Here is a 19,330-nt window from a genome sequence, read left to right as displayed (position 1 = left end):
ATTTGTTTTGGTAGCTCATTTAAACGGTTGAGACCAAAACTGGAGAATATCCAGATATCAGGTGGGCCCCACTTAAGGATTTAAGGGGTTGATCTATCCGTTGGGCCACTTCCACAGCGATCCAATGGCTGATTTTTGATGTGTACGATTAATTTTTTATCCTTAGGCTACATATAGAGTTTTGAACTGAACGGATGGTGGGAACCCTACGATCTTGCATTCTGGACATCTTTCGGGCTACTTGAGCATCAGTTTATCGATTTTCTTAGATCCCTGGCGTACAAATCTGCCGATCTTGGTCTCCTAGGGTCCGTCCCATGCTTTGGTGTCATCAGAGTGTTAAATCCATGCTTTAAGCACCCTTTTTCAGTCCATGCTCGTAAATACACTCTGCATCACAAACACGATTCAATCGGGCCATTAAACGGTATCATGCCTGTAAATCCATGCAATAACTGGGTCTGATATGCAATAATTTACCCACAACAGAAGGAATCCACTGCGAGATCGCAAGTTACCAGATAGATAAAAGGATGACTCTAACATCATATGTGGCCTCATTACGGATTAGAGGGATCCATCTACTGTTCAGGATGCCCTTAATGAGCCTAATGTAAAAAAAAAAAAAAAGTGAAAAGCAGCAATGGATGATGAGATAGACTCCTTGTACAAGAATGAGACATGGGAGCTAGTGGAGCTTCCAGTTGGCCAAAAAGCAATCATATGCAAGTGGATCTTCAAGAAGAAACAAGATATATACAAGGCAAGGTTGGCAGTAAAGGGTTACGCTCAGAGATAAGGAATCGACTTCACAGAGATATTCATACCAGTTGTAAAGAAAGTATCTATCATATTCGTGTTGACACTGGTTGCCCAATACGATCTCGAGCTGAAACAGATGGACGTGAAGACTGCATTCCTGCATAGGGAATTAGAAGAACAAATTTACATGAAGTAACTAGAGGGATACGAAGTTAAAGGGGTATAGAACTAGGTTTGTAGGTTAATGAGGTTGTTATATAGCCTGAAATAATCGCCTGGGCAATGGTATAAAAAATTTGATTACTTCATATTGAGTTAAAAATTTATTAGGAGTGAATGTGATCACTGTGTTTATTACAATACACTGTGTAATGGCAAGTTCATCATTCTAGTATTATTTGTTGATGACATATTGATCGCTAGTCATAACATGTCTGAAATTAGAGTTGGGCATCGAGTCGAGTCAGACCGGATTGGGTCCAACTTGACTCGGTCTGAAATTTCCATGGACTGACCTGAACTCAATCCAATCTAGGACCGAGTCCAGGTCATTTGCCTCGATCCGATCCGGTGCACTGTTGGTATGATCCGAACTGAGTCCGACTCGATTAGGGAAATCGAGTTGGATCGGATTGGGTATGGTTCGGATCGGTCCTTCTGTTTTTTTTAAAAAATGGAATCTACGGACTACGGTACTTACCTGATCGATATGAACGATGATGATGGCCGATGAGTGCCAAGCTGATCGAGATGGGTGGGTCCATGCGGCACTGCTTGTTCAGTAGTGAAAGAGAGGGATTAGGGTTTTGAGGAGTGAGAAACGTGGGGAGTGAAAGGGACGTGAATTTCCTGCGAAAGCCTTTCGTAGGAAGTTCTTGCTCTTGAAACTTAGGTGGGGCCCACCATGATGTTTTTCGGGAATCCGCTACGTCCATCCGTTTTTTGAGCCGATTTTAGGAGATGATACTAAAAGTGAGAAGGATCCAAGACTCAAGTGGGCCGTACTAAAGGAATAGGTATTCAGGGAAATTCTAACTGTTGAAACCTCCCTGGATTTGACAATGATGTTTATATGCCATCCATACCGTTAATAACGTCATTAGGACTGGGATGAACTGAAAAAACAAATATTAGCATGATTCAAAACTTTTATGGCCCCACAAATATTTCAACTATGGACGTTCAATTACAACGTTTTCGGCCCACTTGAGCATTGGATATCGTTAATTTTTAACCTCATAACCAAAAATGAACTCACAAAAAGAATGGAGGTGGAAGATTTTTCACAAACATCATAGTGGGCCCCACCTGGGTTCCTAGCGCATCACCTTCCTGCGAAGGAAATCCGCATATGAGGCAGTTTCGGAAGCAAATTGGCTAGTGTACCTCACACCAGCTATATAGCCATTGTATTGAGGTCAGCAAGTTCTGTGGGTCTGATCATTAGGTATGTGTTATATCCAAACCATCCATCCATTTGACGAGCTCGTCTTAAGGCTTGAGACAAAAAATAAGGTAGATCTAACTATCAAGTGGACCACACTGCAATAAGTAGTGGGGGATTGAACGTCTACCGTTGAAACCCTTTTTGGGGTCACAGAAGTTTTGGATCAATATGAAATTTGTTTTTCCTCTTAATTCAGATCTTTTTGACCTTATGAACAGATTGGATGGAAAATAAACGATATGGTGGGCCCTACGAATTTTTTTAACGGTGAAAATCATTATCTCCACTGCTATTTGTGGTGTGGTCCAAATGATCTTTGGATATGATTTATTTTTTGGATAATGCTCTAAACTGGTCTCTAAAAATAGATGAATGGCGTAGATATAATAAATACATCACTGTGGGGCCCATGTAACTTTGATCTCCTTCGAATCGTCCGTACAACTCGGAGCTCGAGGAGCGGCAGTGCTGGTCTTCGTACGACACGTACCTACAACAGCTATATAGTTGGTGTGAGGTACACTAGCCAATCCGCTTCCGGCAGTTTAGCTTTTCAACGAGCGCGGATTAGGTACTACCTCAGCATGTTCCGAGCTCGGGATAGGTGGAGGCTTCGAGGGGCCACCGAGGTGCCACCATGGCATATGACTTTAATCTACACCATCCATCCATTTTCCATATCAATTTAGACTAATACCAAAAAAAAAAAAAAAGGGATATCTAATGTTGAAGTAGACCACACAACAGAAAGAATCATTGCTAAGAACGTCCACCATTGAAACCTTCTTAAGGCCCACCATGTTATTTATTTGCCATCCAACATGTTGAAATAGTCTTATACACATAAATGAAGTGAAAAAACTAATATCATCTTAATCCAAAACTTCTTTTTTTCATAATAATTTTTCAACTGTAAGAATTTAATCCCTAATGTGTGGTCCACTTGGATCGTTATATTTTCTTATTTTTGGAACCATATATTATAATCATTTTAAAAACTGGATGGATGGTGTTGATGGAATCCATATATCACGCCGGACCCTCGGAGCCCAGCCTGTCCCGAGCTCGGAAGGGGTAGTACCAAATCCGCGCCCCTTTTCAAGTATTTTGGGCGGCATACGAAAATATTTAAAATTTAAATCGAGCACAGGGAATTATTTGATGCTCTGGCAGAGTTTGTACCTTAATACACAAGCACCTAGTGTTCGATAAGGTAAAAATAAAAAGTTAAAAACTATATATACCTAGGGTAAAAATAGTAAAAAATAATATCCGGATCAGATCAGATTGGATCGGATCGGATCCATTTGGTTCGGATCAGTCCGGATTGACCACGATTTGAACTCGATCCGATGAACGGTACGATCTGATTGATCTTACTCGATCTGCACTGATCCAAGCCTTCGATTCAGATCAGATCGGGTCGGATCCGCCGGATCGGGTTAGTTTATGCCCAACTCTATATGAAATCGATGTACTGAAGACTCAGTTATCAGGGACATTCAAGATGAAAGATCCAAGGGCTGCAAAGAAAGTTCTCGGCATGGATATTCATAAAGACAGGAAGAGGAGCAGGCTTTGGTTATCTCAAGCAGAATACCTTGAGAAGGTATTGATCAAGTATAGGATAGACAAGGCAAAGCCAGTTAGTATTCTCCACATGACTCACTTCAAGCTTTCCTCAGAACAATGTTCTAAACCAAACGAGGAAAAGTAGGATCTGTATCGTATGCCTTATTTAAATGTTATGAGTAATTTAATGTGTGTCATGATCTGTACGAAACCGGATATTTCACCGGCAGTTGGTGTTGTGAGCAGATACATGTCAAACCTCGGCAATCAATACTGGGATAGAGGTGAAATGGCTATTTTGATACATTTGAAGTATAAAAGACTACGTCTTAACTTTTGAGAAAATAAGGGGTCAAGTTAGTTAGGTATGTGAATTCAGATTATGCGAGCAGTGTGGATTCCATAAAGTCGATTTCACATTCCTCGTTTGTGCTAGCGGGTAAAGCAATCAGTTAGATGTCGAAGCTTCAGCCTATGGTGGCTCTTTCCACAACCGAAGCGGAGTATATGGCAGTGACAGAGGCATTCAAAGAAGGTATTTGGTTGAGATGGATGATAAATCAATTGGGGCTTCGGCAGGAGGCTGTACTGGTTAATTGTGACAACGAAAGCGCTATCAATCTACTTAAGAATTCTATTTATTACTCTCGTACAAAACACATTGATGTTTATCACCATTTTATACGACAGGTGCTTGAGAAAAGAGGCGTGACTCACGCCTCTAAAGAAGATTTGCACGAGCGTGAATTCGGTGGATATGCTCATCAAGGTGGTTCCTACAGAAAAGTTCGAGTTTTGTGCGACTTCTCTAGACTTGGCGAATGAGTAAAAGGAGGATGGAGTGTGCACGAGAAGCGATGATGGAATTATGATACAAGATAGATATGAGAGAAAAGGACAAAAACTGCACATTTAATAATTGAAGACATGGTGGAGATTATTGTATTTAATATTTTAAATTCATTCAGAAACAGGGTCTGTCGATGACATCAATAGACCATTCGATGTCATCGAACAGCTGCTCGATCCCATCGGGAATTTTTGAATTTTCTCTAGTTGGTTACTGGACATATTGGGTGTTATTTCGATGACATTAAAGAATATTTAATGACATCGAAGATTAAATTCTATGCAATCGAGAAAATCCGATTTTCCATATTTTGTCTCTGGACTGTTTTGGTATTATTTCGATGACATCGAAGGTTAAATTCGATGACATCGAAGTCCTATTGAAGGTGTCATCGAACGTATCGCAAATTTGCGAATTTGTGAGATTTGTGAGATTTGTTTCCAATTTAGATTGTGATTCTTCCGAAGGTTATTTGGGTGTAATCGTCATTGGGAAGTATTTAAGGCTTTCAAATCCATTCTAGGGTTTTAAGGGTGTAGCTTGAGATTGATTCAAGGTTGTTTGGATCGGGTAATCTCTCCTCTTGCAATTTCTTCTTTTATAGTGATTATCTGTTGGTTTGTGCCGTGGTTTTTTTCCCTCAAGAGTTTGTTTACGTTAAACTCTGGGTGTTTGCATTGTGCTTGCTTGGGTGATTGGATTACTTTAATTGATTCATCTCTGTGTGCTTCAACACCCCCCAAATAGCCCTAACCTAGCCTATTGACACCCTAATCGCTAGTCGCGCCCATTTGCTAGAATGCATACATATGTATTGCCATCTGATATGCCTATGGGAAAATAAACATTGGATTGGAGATATGGGAAAATCTCCCGGTTTGGAAGGACTCAAGAGACAGCCTTGTTGAAATCGAGTGCCTTGAATCTATGTATAGGATTGATAGACTGCTCAATATTATCGAGTAATTCCTCGAAATCCTAATTTATTCATTGGGCTATTTTTATCATGTTCGATTCAATTGAACAAGGCTTCGATCATATTGACAAGCTCTCGATGATTGTCGATCCCGTCAAATGTCATATCGATAGTTTGCGCAACTTCTGTGTAAGTGTACGATTTTATTTCTAATTTTGTATCCAGATATATATATATATATATATATATATATAGTGTAATATGAATTATGGTAATTCAAGAAGAACAAAGGTTGTTCTAGAAAGAGATAGGGTTTGCATAAAGGAGACTAAGATTTCTACTCTAGAATTCATATGTAAGTTGATTTCATATCTTCTAAACTTATTTTTATACTTGAGGCTCAAAAATTAAATGAGTTAGGCCATTTTTCTTTCAGAACATTATACATTTTAAAGGCGCTAAAGCCCAATCTAGGCCTATTTACATACATCATAGATGGCAGGACTGCACAGGCATAACTTCCAGGCCCATGGCAAAAGTTCGGGCTGATCTCGACCCAGCCCAACCCAGGGCAGTTGACAGCCCTAGTCGAGGTCCGTTGAGCCCATCCACCATCCAATATTTACTGTGGACCGAAACGTGGCTGCCAGCACATGGTGGGCCACGAGTTAAAAATAATAATCATAAATGATGAACGATTTTGCAACGGACCAACAGTTCAGATTCAAGTACTTGGCGTATACCATCAGTATTCTACATGGTGGGGCCCACCTAATGGATAACTTGGGTCTGGAACTTTGGCTGCTTGGCGATTAATACACTAGCAAGCATACTCATCTGATACAGGGGTCAGGAGTTTCTGGACGGTCCATGACCCTTCTGGCATTCCTGAGAGTTAAATCGTCTGAATTTTTTATCAGTTGATCTAGAGAGTAGGACCCACCTGTTGTATGTCTCAGATCATGTCGCACTGTAGTGTAGATGTGCATGTGGGGCTGGCAAACCCATGCTAAAAAACGGTTCTGTGTAAAATGCTTCGGACCGAAGTTTATAGTGCTGTCGGGCTTTCAGTTTGTATAGGTGGGCCCATGGCTCAGTCATACAAATTTTTGTATGGTGGGCCCCACTCTGGATGGTTAAAGCTTAAAAAATCTCCCACAGAAGATGTAATTTTCTGCCGGTTGAGTGGACCGTTGACTGCAGTTCGAATTTAATTAGGCCAATGTTTCCAAACTGGACCTGGCCCAATTACCAATCAGGCCTGGTCATGAGGTGTGGCTCGATTTTACAGGGCTTGGAATCTAGGCTCGAGCCTGACCGGCTGCCCATGGCTGATTCAATCAATGGATTCGCCTCGGGCTTTTCTGTTGGGCTGCTGAAATCAAGCCCGTTTTTAGCCCCAATAGTAAATGGGCCAGGCCCATCTCCATCATTGAGATCGTTCTCTGTTGATGACTAGCCCAGGCAGCATACTTGGGCTAATTGGATTCGGGTCTTGCCTCGTGAGGGTACGCGGATTTCCCGCCGAAGCCTTTGGCTGGAAGTTCCTGCCAAAGGATGCTGGGTGGGGCCCACTACAATGTATATGAGAAATCCATTCCGTCCATACTTTTTGTGAGATTATTTTAGTACATTTTAACAAAAATGAGGTGGACACAACACTCAAGTGGGTCACACGAGAGGGAAAATTGGGAAAAGAAATTCCTACCGTTGAAAACTTACTGGGCTCCACCTTGATGTTTATATGCTATCCAAACCGTTTACAGGGTCATTCCCAATGGGATGAAGTGAAAACACCAAAATCATAGCCTGATACAAAACTTTTATAGCCATAAGAATGCTTCAACGGTGCTCAATGAATGACCATTGTTTCCTCTTGTATGGCCTTCACGTGAGTGTTGGATACAACTCATTTTTGGTATCACATCCTAAACTGATCTAGTAAAACGGACGGACGGGGTGGATTTCTAATAAAACATCGCGGTGGGCCCCACCCCAGCATCCATGCACAGTAACTTCCTGCGAAATCCGCGTCTCTATTTGGGCCTGCGTCTAGCTCTTGAAGACCCACACCCCGATATGAACAGCTCCAATATCCTCATGTGGACGGATCTACGTTGGACAAGGGACTCGTATTCGGCAGTGATCCCTCCAGCACTGACATGGTGTTGGTAGGTGCGAAAAAAGTTGTGGGCCCCACCATGATGTAAGTGTTTTATCCATTCTCCCATATGGGCCTGTTTGGGCGGTGGGATTAGAAGGGATTAGAAGGGAATGTGCTAAAAAAAAAAAGGTAGATCCAAATCTAATGCGGACCACAACACAGGAAACAGTGGTGATTGAACGCCATGTCAGAGCAATAGAATGGTAGGCCCCACTTAGAGATATGAGTTTGGTCCAATTATCAGGTGGGCCACATGTTCAGACTATTCAACTCGTTTAGCAGATCTCTTCTATATATATTTCTCTTGCAATCTTCCATGATATATCTTTGTTAATCTCACTGTTTCTTAATCTTTTCTTCTTTAATTTCTTTCCTTTGTGGGGCCTACTGTGATATTCATACGACGTCTGCAATGTAGGCCAAAAATGAGGCTGATATAAAATTCAAATTAGCCACATAAAAGAAAGAGTTGGGAAGTAAATGACCACCATTGAACCCTCTAGCCACCCACCATAACATCTGGATGTAATCCAACGCGCTAATAAGGTCATTTCCACTAGATGAGGGCAAAACGGATGGATAGGAATGATGTAACACAAACTGATGTAATTTTCATGGCCCCAAGAAGGTTTCAGTGGTAGGCGTTCAGTCCCAATGATTTTTCGGGCACGGCCACAAAACGGATGGATAGGAATGATGTAACACAAACATCCCCATGGGACACACAACTGCCTAAATTGAGTGATGGCAGGCAACTCTGCCCAACTTATCGGGATTGGATTAGGTGCGGCCATTACCATGATGACCTCCTTAATGTATGTATTCTACATCCATGCCATTTAACCATTTTACGTACCATTTTAGGGCATCAGCCCGAAAATGAAGTAGATCCAAATCTCAAGTTGACCTATGTGGCAATTGCCCTTAAAAACTTCTTATGGGCCACAAAAGTTTTGTATGAAGTTGATACTTGTTTTTATTTTTGTTTTTGTTTTTGTTTTTTCATCATTAAGTTTGTATAACCTTATCAACAATTTAGATGGTAAATAAACATTACTCTTATGAAGTTTTTAATAGCAGGCGTTCAATTGCCACTGTTTCTTCTAGTATAGTCCACCTAAGATTTAAATTTACTTCATTTTTGAAGTCATGCCATAATTAGAGGTGGGCAACTTAGGCCTGATCTGGTGGATCTGACCCGACTAGACCCGACTCGGTACCGTTCCGAATAAAACCGACGGTCTGATCGGGCTTGATCGATTCTAATGGTCCAGATCCGAAAGTATTTCGAATTGGGTTCGGATAGCACTGTATCCCAACAGATCCAGTCCGAATACCCAGACCAAATGGGTCCAAACCGACCCGAACAGACCCGACCCGGTTTTGACGTCGGGTATACAATAAATATCAGCTTGATAAAAAACTTTTATAGCCTCCAGAACGTTTTTAATGGTCAACGTTCACTCAACACTGTTTCCTACAATGTGGTCCACTTGAGATTTCTATGTACCTCATTTTTATTCTCATAACATAAAATGATCTATAAAAATAAATGGAGGGCATGGATGAAACACATACATCATGGTGGGGCCCACAGAGCACGTACCACGAGCCATTTGCGGGTGGCAAGGGAGTAGGCGAGTAGGCAGTAGCCCATCCAGGCGTTCCTCGAGCTCCGAGTTGTACTAACGGTTCAAAGGAGATCAAAGTTATATGGCCCCCACATTGATGTATTTATTATATCTACATCATTCATATACTTTTAGAGATCATTATAGGACATTATCCAAAAAATGAATAATATAAAAAGATCATCTCGACCACACCACAAATAGCAGCTGAGAATGATTTTCGCCGTTAAACAATTCATGTAGTCTACTTGATAGTTAGATCTGTCTTATTTTTCGTCTTAAGCCTTAATACGAGGTCACCAAATGGATGGACGGTTTGGATATAACACATACCCCATGATTAAACCCACAAAACTCGCTAATATAGATACAAAATCAAAAATGTGCATGTGCTTGGGTGAAAAGCTTGCAATTTCTTGCCGTGCACGTAAAGTAACGTCAAGTGAAAACCTGAATATGCAGGTGAAAAGCTCTTTCAGAGCCATGTGGGGCCCACCTTAATGTATATGTTTTATCTAAGCCGTTCATCCATTTTGACATATCAATTTAGGCCTTGAGCAAAAAAATAGCATATATTAAAGGTTGAAGTGGACCACATTATATGAAAAGTTAATTTAAATTCACATAGATCCGAATCGTACCCAACTCGATCATACTCGGTTTCTCTGACCGAGTCAGACTCGGTTCGAGTCAGGCGAATCATGCATCGGATCTGTTCGGATCAGGTGACCCGGATTTGATTCCGGATCTGATCAAGTATGGGTCAAATCATTGCCATTTCGGATCTGATCGGGTTGAACCCAATTCGCTCCGATCCGGACCGATGCCTACCTCTATCTATAATATGATATGGAAAAAAAAATGGGTGGACAGCATGAATGTAGAATGCATCCATCAAGGTGGACTCGACAGTAATAGCCACACCTTCTTGGGTGATGCTAGGCCGCACCTAATCTGCTTCCTGACTTATTTGGGTCAAACTCGACTAGTCAGGGTGGAACCAACCATGACCCGATGAGTCAACCCGAGTTGCTGAGCCCTTAAACTATGGCTATTTCCCCTGCTAAGAATCCATTCCTATAGGTCTCGCGCTTGCGAAAGTGAGATTCGTCTATGGACCGCAGGTCAAAGATGCCACTGTCGGTACTTCAATTTGACAGGCTTGGGAATGAAATATTTGGAATAGGGAGCACTTTGTCCACCGCCCACAGAAAGTTCATGCGGTTGGATGCTAGATGGGCTCACATACATGTCCGTGGGAAATCTAACCCGTCCATCTGTTTCTCTACTTACGTTAGAGATCTGAAAAATGAGACAGATCCAAAACAGTGGGGATTGAAATGCCCACCATTGAAGCTGTCTCCGGTTCCACTATATCATTTTAGCCTGACCCAAAACTTCTGTGTTCCCATAAAAGTTTTGACGGTGAGTGCTCCATCTCCACTGCTTTCTATAGTGTGGTCAACTTGAATTATGGCTCTGTCTCATTTTTTAAATCATGTTCTAATATAAGTTGGAGAAACTGATGGACGGAGTGGATTTCTCACAGACATCTAAGGTGGCTACGTAGCTTCCAACGGCAGCCAATTCACAACATAGATTAGGTTTCTTAAAAGCTTCTTTGAAAAATGCATGAGATATATACTCAAGGTCCACAATTTACTATGCTGATACATTTGCGTTTCGTTGGAAGCCTATTTAATTTCCGGTGGGCCCTTTTTTAAGGTAGTCTCCACTTTGAAAATCATTTCTTTTGACTTTAGAGGACACCAAATCAGGGGACCTCAAACGGAGGGCTAGAAAACTATGGACAAAAGGTAGAAAAGTTGGTATTTGACCCTTGTGATTTTCTAGATGGCTTGGCCTGGAAAAAATATAAATAATATTGCCCCATTGGATGGTGACGAGGGATGGATGTGACGGGGTTGATCACTTTCTTCCTCAAGGGAATTCTTGGAGCTTCTTTAGACCCCTCACCGTCACATATGTACATCGAATCCGCGAAGGAAATAAGAAAAAGGTAATAAATTCTAAAAATTCAAATTTTAATTGATTCATGATAAAATTGAATTTACAACCCATTAAATAGTAATACCAAACCTAGGAAGAAGTTTCAAAATAAAATTCTAACTCAAAACTCTCTAGAATATGTAATTACCAAAAATAATAAAATTCTAATTCTAATAAAAAATCTTAATTCTAGTAAAACTCCTCTAAAGCCTAATTCTAGTAAACTTTTGCAATAAGAGTCCTGGCATGATTATAAGTTGTTTACAAAAAAGAGGAAAAATCTAAAACTCTAAAAATAAAGAAATATTTTTTTAAAAAAAAATCAGAATTTTTAAAAATAGTAATTTTCCTTAAAATTTTGTTTTTGAGCTAATAGTGCGTGTTTTTTACGAAATGGACAAAAGTGACCCACATAGTGGGTCGGTTCACCTCGAATGACTCATTTCAGTAAAGATTGATAGGTTATTCATACTATAATGATACCCGGATTAAAAGTTATAGCCAATTTACGGTTCACATTCTTTTGGTTGAACCATGCTGGGAATGTGTCTATGCCATGTTTTACATTAGACCCCTCCACTTGGAAAAAACTTGTCCTCGAGTTACTCAAGGGATTTCTCTCATGGTATTCAAATAATTTTTGGCGCCAATGTTTTTTAGCTTTTTCCTTATACTTTGCATTAGGCTCTTAAGTGGACATAATATATGTACTCATACTCTTCTTGACTTGACCAGTATAGATCAATTCCTTTACTTGTGGCTGCAAAATCCCGCATCTTTTCTGATAATGTGGATAATTAGGCAAATTTACTCCTGAGACAAGATCACTATGGTTTTTTATATTTCATATGGGAGGCAATTCCTTAGGGAGTTCATCGAGCACAACCGCTTTAAACTTCTGCAACATTGGTTTCAAATCCTCTAGGATGTTTACATGCTCCATATATTTTTTTCTTTTCAACTAATGCATCTACATCTCCCGTCTCCTCAAATTGTTTAGCAAATTCATGTTCGATTATGGGAGACCGTCCCTTCACTTTAGAAGTCTTGGGTTGGTTCTCCATTTCCATAGGGACGAGGATATACTTTATACCATCTTTAATAAATATAAATACGTTATCTCGGTCTTTATGTGTAGCATTAACAATATATTGCCATGTTCTACCAAGTAATACGTGACAAGCTTCTATGTCGAGCACGTCATAAAGTACTTGATCCTTATAATTTTTACCAATTGAAAACAAGACAGTGCATTGATCGATTACCTATGTTTTGTTGGCCTCCTTGATCTATCCAATCGTGTACGGAGATGTGTGTCTTTATAGTTTTAGTTATAGCTTTTCCACCATTGTTTTCGACACGAGATTCTCACTGCTCCTAACATTAATGATTACATTACATTTTTTTTTGGTTTACAATACACCTTTTTAAAAGATGTTGTACCACTGTAAATCTATCTCTACCTTTGGCATATATAATAGCTTCCTCATTATCAAAGTGGTGGCTTGCGATTCACCATCATCAGGTGGTGCTCCATAGAAATTGGGATTGTGTCATACAGCAACCACGGGTGACTGAGCATCTCCTTGGGCTCAGGGCAGAAATAGCATATTCACAAGACGGTCGAAAGTTGCCTGCAGGCCCTGCATGGTCAACTAACTGTCCTGGTGGAAAGATTCCATTCTTTCAAAAGATAACGAATCACTGGATCACTGTCCACAGGATTTTGGTTCATTACTTCGTTATTTGTTATTAGTCCAAGGGAAGTCCTCTCCCTGATACCAATTGATGCAGGGATGGACGTGATGAAGTCGATCACCGTCTTCCTTAAGAGGATAACTACTCTGAATCCATAGAGCTTTTTTGGACTCCCCACAGAGATACCTCTAATCCACGAGAAAAAATAAAAAATAAAAAAAAATAAATGCTAAAAATTCAACTTTTGATTGATCATGATAAAAAAACAAATTTACAATCCTTTAAATAATGATACCAAACCTAAGAAGAAGTTTCAGAATTAAACTATAACTCAAACTCCCTAAAATTTGTAATTACCAAAAATAGTAAATTCTAACTCTAATAAAAATCCTGATTTTAGTAAAACTCTTCTAAAGCCTAATTTCTAAAAATAAAAATACCAAATAAACTTTTGCTACAAGAGTCTTAGCATGATTAGAAGTTGTTTCGAAAAAAGAAGAAAATCTGAAATTCTAAAAATAACAAAATATTTAAAAATCAAAATTACTAAAAATAGTAATTTTTTCTTAAATTTTCATTTTTTGAGCTAGAAGTGCACATTTTCTAATGAAACGAATAGATGCGACTCACGTGGTGGGTCGGTTCACCTCGGATTGGTCATTTCAGTAAATATTGATAGGTTATGGGCCCTATACTGACACTCAGATCAAAAGTTATGACCAATTTATGGTTCACCTTCTTTTGATCCAACTATGCTGGGAATGTACATGTGTCATGTTCTACATTAGATGGGCATTGGTTCACTAGTGAGTGGTTAGAATTGTAGTTGTACCATGATTTTTTGGTGGTTAATCTATACCATCCTATTTTGTGATGGATGGTTAGAATGTGCCTTGGTGGTAGACTCACAATAGTTTCAACACAAGGTAATGGGTTCCAATACCCATTATGCTCAAAACCAAAGTAGTGTGTGCATTACTTACGCTGTGAGTGGGCAATCCGCATCCTGTAAAATCATAGCCTAGATGTAGCACTGGCCAAATGGAAGCAATAGTCCATTAGACTTGGGCTTAATCTTACATAGGGCGTGGCATGACGTAATTGGGCCTCAAGCATGTCAGGATCAAAGATATTCATTACAGATTGGGTGAAATTGATGTCCAAAGTGTAAACAGTAAATCGGCAATTACTTTTGATCCGGTTATCGTTACAAGACTACTGACCTATGAATAGTGATTGGAATAGGACATTTGAGGCCAACCAACCCCCTTAAGTGGGCCGCATCGCTCTGTTTCATGAGAAAACGGCACTTTCCAATTCAAAATCATAATTTTACAAAAAACTTACTATTTTTTATAAGTTTTAGGTTAGACATATCTCCTTTATCTTAGAGTTTTTAATATACGGGATTTTTTTAAGGATTTGCTTCTTATCATGTTAGGATTTGCTTCAAATTTTCCTTTATTTCTTGTGAATTCAATAACTAATACACCTTATGGATCTACGGTTCATATCACATAGAGGAGACAATCTTCTTTCTCTATTTGTCTTGCATCCGTCACCTGCATCACTCACCTTGACTAGACATATTGAAGGATATGAGTAGAATTCTGCTCTCACTCTTTTTGTGTGACTCTTTTTCTATTCCATCTCATGTAATAGTTGCCTTAGATACAACTACTTCTCTCCTCTTCTCTATTAATTCTACCTATGCAATAATCTATCAAAATAATAATAATAAGAAATTCAGATTTTGTCTCTCACCTTTTTATTTCACAAGACACTATAAAACACAGGGCCTAAGCTTGGCATGGCGTAGCACAGCAGGTCCAAGCACAGTAGCAGGATATTGGTCAGACCAGCATAACCTGCTGCCCATCAAGTAGATTAATCAGATGCTTATTTTCTAAATGTGAATATTCCTAACCATTGATCAGTTAAACCGTACATGCACCAAGAAATAGATATTTACAAAAATGAAAACCAAAGTACATTGCCAAACAAATGATTGCGACAGAAAATTGAAAAGTAGAGCAATATACACAATAAGGTGGGCCAGGATGAGTCGGGCCAGGTCTTTCAGGCTAAAATGACCTGAGCCGAATTGCATTTTGAAAATTGGTCCGGCCATACATTCCAACCAAAGCCCAGCCCACATGCCAAGCCAATGGTTCCATGCCCGTCTAAAGATTGGCCACCTAACCCATTGCCACCCCTACTTGTGATATCTTGTTACGAACCAATGTTGGCCAATGGTCACAGGATGACCGTTGGATCACTTGCTAGTGTCTTAGATGGAGTTGTATACTGTAGCTGTTTGTTCTTGTTATTTATTCAAGGAACAAGTGGGACAGGTGTATTTAACCGAGCTGTAGAAAAATAGTGGACGAAATTGCTGATGAAGCATAGCCAAATGATCAATTGATCATATGATCCTAATACTCCAATTGTTAGCTAATAAGTGGGCGGTTTAAAAGAAGATGATGGGCATTCCAAATAAGAAGAGCAAGACCGTGAAAGCGACATCTGCCAATGTAGTTTCCATGATGCAAGACCAATACAAGATGGGATCCACGATTTGGACAGTTTGGATTGACATATATGAATGGCATTTACATAATGGATGTTTTGGACTGTAGTGTTCTACTATGAAGGTACAAATTGTATATTTATGTAGAGCGGGTGGCGGACACTTTCATGGCTAAGATGGACCAAAGAAGGCCCGATCGGAAGCGAAAGTGATCAAGACCGTAAGAACCCTAAAGCAGGCTTATATTGCAAATCGAAATGAGTTATTTGACGTACCATATATGATTTTGGGTAAGAAAAGATACTTTAGCCAACTAACCCCACTACGCCGAGTTGCATATGCCAAATTTGCGAGATTCCATCGTATTGACGGTCGAAAGCCCATTAAAATTTCATTTTTACTAATAGTAAATTTTAGTTCGATTAAAACACTTAATCCTTTGAGCTATAGGAGTCGTGCCCAACATGAAAAGGGCTTAGAAAAATTAGGAGATTACTATGGTTAGGTTAAATTGGATACTTACTATTTTTAGCCGAAACCATGAAGTCTAGTAGAAATCATGAGTCTATAAATAGTTTACTATTTAACTATTCATAGTAAGTCACATTTTCAGGGAGTTTGATCACGTAACTTCTTCATAGGTTTGATATTACTATTTAAAAGATTGTAAATTTGTTTTCATCATTAATCAATTTATTAGAATTTATTTATATTTTCTATTTTTCCTCATGGATTCGAGGAATCTCTGTGAGGAGTCCAGAGAAGCTCCGTGGATTTGGAGTAATTATCCCCTAAGGAAGACAGTGATCAACCTCATCACGTCCATCCTTGTATCAATTAGTATCAAAGTGAGGACTCCCCTCGAGCCGATGACAAATAAAGAAGGAATAGACCAAAATCTCATGGATGGTGATCAGGGGAATCATTATCTTTTGAAAATAATGGAAGCTTTCTAAAGAGAGAGTTAGTTGACCATACAAGGGTTGCAGCGAACCTTCAACCGTCTTACAAATATGCTAATTCCACCCTGAGCCCAAGGCGATGCTCGATTGCCGGTGGTTGTTGTACGACACAACCCCTATTTCCATAAGGCACTTCTGGAGGTGAACCGTAGGGTTACCCCAGATGAGTCAAGCTCCAGTGACAAGGACATTGATAGTGGCTTTGCCCAACGACCAGTTTGTAGAGGTGATTGACTAGATCGTGCTGAAAGAGACTATCGAGATAAGGCCGAACTTTCCAATTTTAATGGTTTATTACATATAGAAGATTTTCTCGACTGGTTAGTCGAAGTAGAACAATATTTTGATTACGTGGACATACCGAAATATAAAAAAATGTGAAATATGGTACTTTTACATGGTGGGAGCTATTACAACTCTCATATGCCCAATAGAACAAGTGTCCATCCAATCATGGCCACGAATGAGACACCTTCTTCGATCATAATTCCTATCTAGTGATTACGAGTAGGTATTGTTTCAACAATACCAAAATTACTTGTAAGAGAATCAAACCATCACAGATTTCATAGAAGAATTACAGCGGTTGACAATGCGGATGACCTGTCGGAAACCGAATCGCAAAAGGTAACACGATTTATAGGTGGGTTACGATCAACAATTCAAGATTGAGTTCAAATGCACTTGGTCGGGACCGTGAATGAAGTAGTTCAGTTGGCAGGTAGGGCGGAAACACACTTTACAAGAGTCCCTACTCGGCCCTATCCTTCGACTTAGACCCCATGACGGGTCTTATGCAGGATTCAGCGCTGGCATGAGGAAAGGAACCAATAGGAGGACATTCTCAACCTCCTTCAACTGCAAACTGTAACACAGGGAGTGGTCCATCTAGGCCTCAACAAACAGCACCCACAACAGTGGGTTCGAGTAGGATTCTAAATCCTTATAATTGGTCGAGGCTGAACACTTGTTACCGTTGTGGCCAACCAGGCCACTTATAAAACACTTGCCCTCTACTCCTCGCAACCCGCTTAGCCATTAATGAATGGGGCACTGAAGGTGATACAACGGAAGAATACCCTGAATTTGATGAAGATGAACAAGCCATTGAGGAAGGAGCTAGTGATGGAGAATGGTTGGCTAAGGATCACGGCGAATCCTTAGTCGTAAGGCGATTATTGTACACTTCACGAAAGGACTTGCACCCATAGTGGCACAATATATTTTGTACGGAGTGTACCATCAATGGTAAGGTCTGTGATGTAATCATAGATAGTGGCAGTAGCGAGAACATCGTTTCAAAAGTGATGGAGGACAAATTGCAGCTACCTGTGACAAAGCATCATTCCCCTTACTCGGTTGGCTAGATAAAAATGTGAACGATACCAAGGTAACCGAATAATGCACTATTTCATTTATAATTTGTCATGCCCCAAACTCGGAAACCGGGCTCACAAAATTCTCGATCGCTGAATTTGGCGCCGACAGCCTCCGTAATACCCCATTCTCAGCTCTCGGCACCCATACACCAGGTTCCAATCCTGAGATTCTACAAGGAGGATTTCTAATATGATTTTGATTCGTAATAAGCATAACCATAAGCATAACCCACGAACAATAACAACAAGAACATCACAATATCCACTATGATCAAAAGTTTTGAGTGTAACGCGTATGAAAGGGAAATACAAGATAATGAAAATAACAAAAACTCTAGAAGCTCGGCTGCACACTCCAACTGCAGTGAGGCTATGGCTGCGTCCTGGCGTCACCTGCATGCATCAATTGTGCATAAGCTTATAGAAAGCCTAGAGGGTGGTGTAAGTGTGTGTGTAGTATGAACGTGCTCAGAATGCAATGCCAGAGTAATGCGGAATCATGTTGATAGGTACATACAGCCGTACCAAGGCTATGCGGTGTAAGACATGAATGTTATCGGTCATATCAAGACCATGCGATGCGAGATGCAACTCAAGCATGCTAATCCTCATCTAAATCCTCATACAGCTCATCAAATATCAGTACAGTTCTCATTCTAGATAATCACCGGGGTTTAGTACCCTCTAAATGGCACTGCCCATTTTCCAAGCGCGTAGTCCAAGTAAGCGTAAGAAACTTCACTATCTGCCTGGCCAATAGTCTACCAATACCTATCCGGCACGTCGATAGCGGACCCATTCATGAGCTGGTCAAAGTCAACCTAGTAATGCCCTCTACCCTTGGGCAAGTAAGGCCACACCCCTTTCCAACCGACCACGACACAATGGGAGATGCGGCCTCCTAGTATTCGGCCCTCGTGTACTCATGTATCCACTTAGTCTCGACGTTAGAGTCATCCTCTGGTACCATCGGGTTTAGGAATTTTCACCCAGGGACATCTATAGCGCCCCGATGCTTAGTAACAATATTTTCGATATCGAATCCTGCTATCCACAATGTGCCTGTGGAGGTTATAGCCTTGATGTCGCTAAGGTGTATAGAAATCATGTCATATAAATGCGAAGTGCATGAATCACACTACCAATCATGCAACAATCCTGTACGTACCATACGCTCATGAAGGGCAACTCTGCTTATCAGGGAGCCCATAAACAATATGCCGGAAGGCATATGCTATGATCAGTCACTCCTCATATCAAGCATATATATGATGCGTATGAGCATGAATCATGAAACTATACTAAGCATGATATATGGTGATGGATCCTGTTTATAACGAAGAGGGGCTTAGACGGCCTACACACTACAAGTATGGGCCTATCAATGGGCCCTAGGGAGAGTGACAATG

Source organism: Magnolia sinica, chromosome 7 (genome assembly GCF_029962835.1).
Source record: "Magnolia sinica isolate HGM2019 chromosome 7, MsV1, whole genome shotgun sequence".
Taxonomy (NCBI): Eukaryota; Viridiplantae; Streptophyta; class Magnoliopsida; order Magnoliales; family Magnoliaceae; genus Magnolia; species Magnolia sinica.
Note: the sequence above shows the minus strand (reverse complement) of the source record.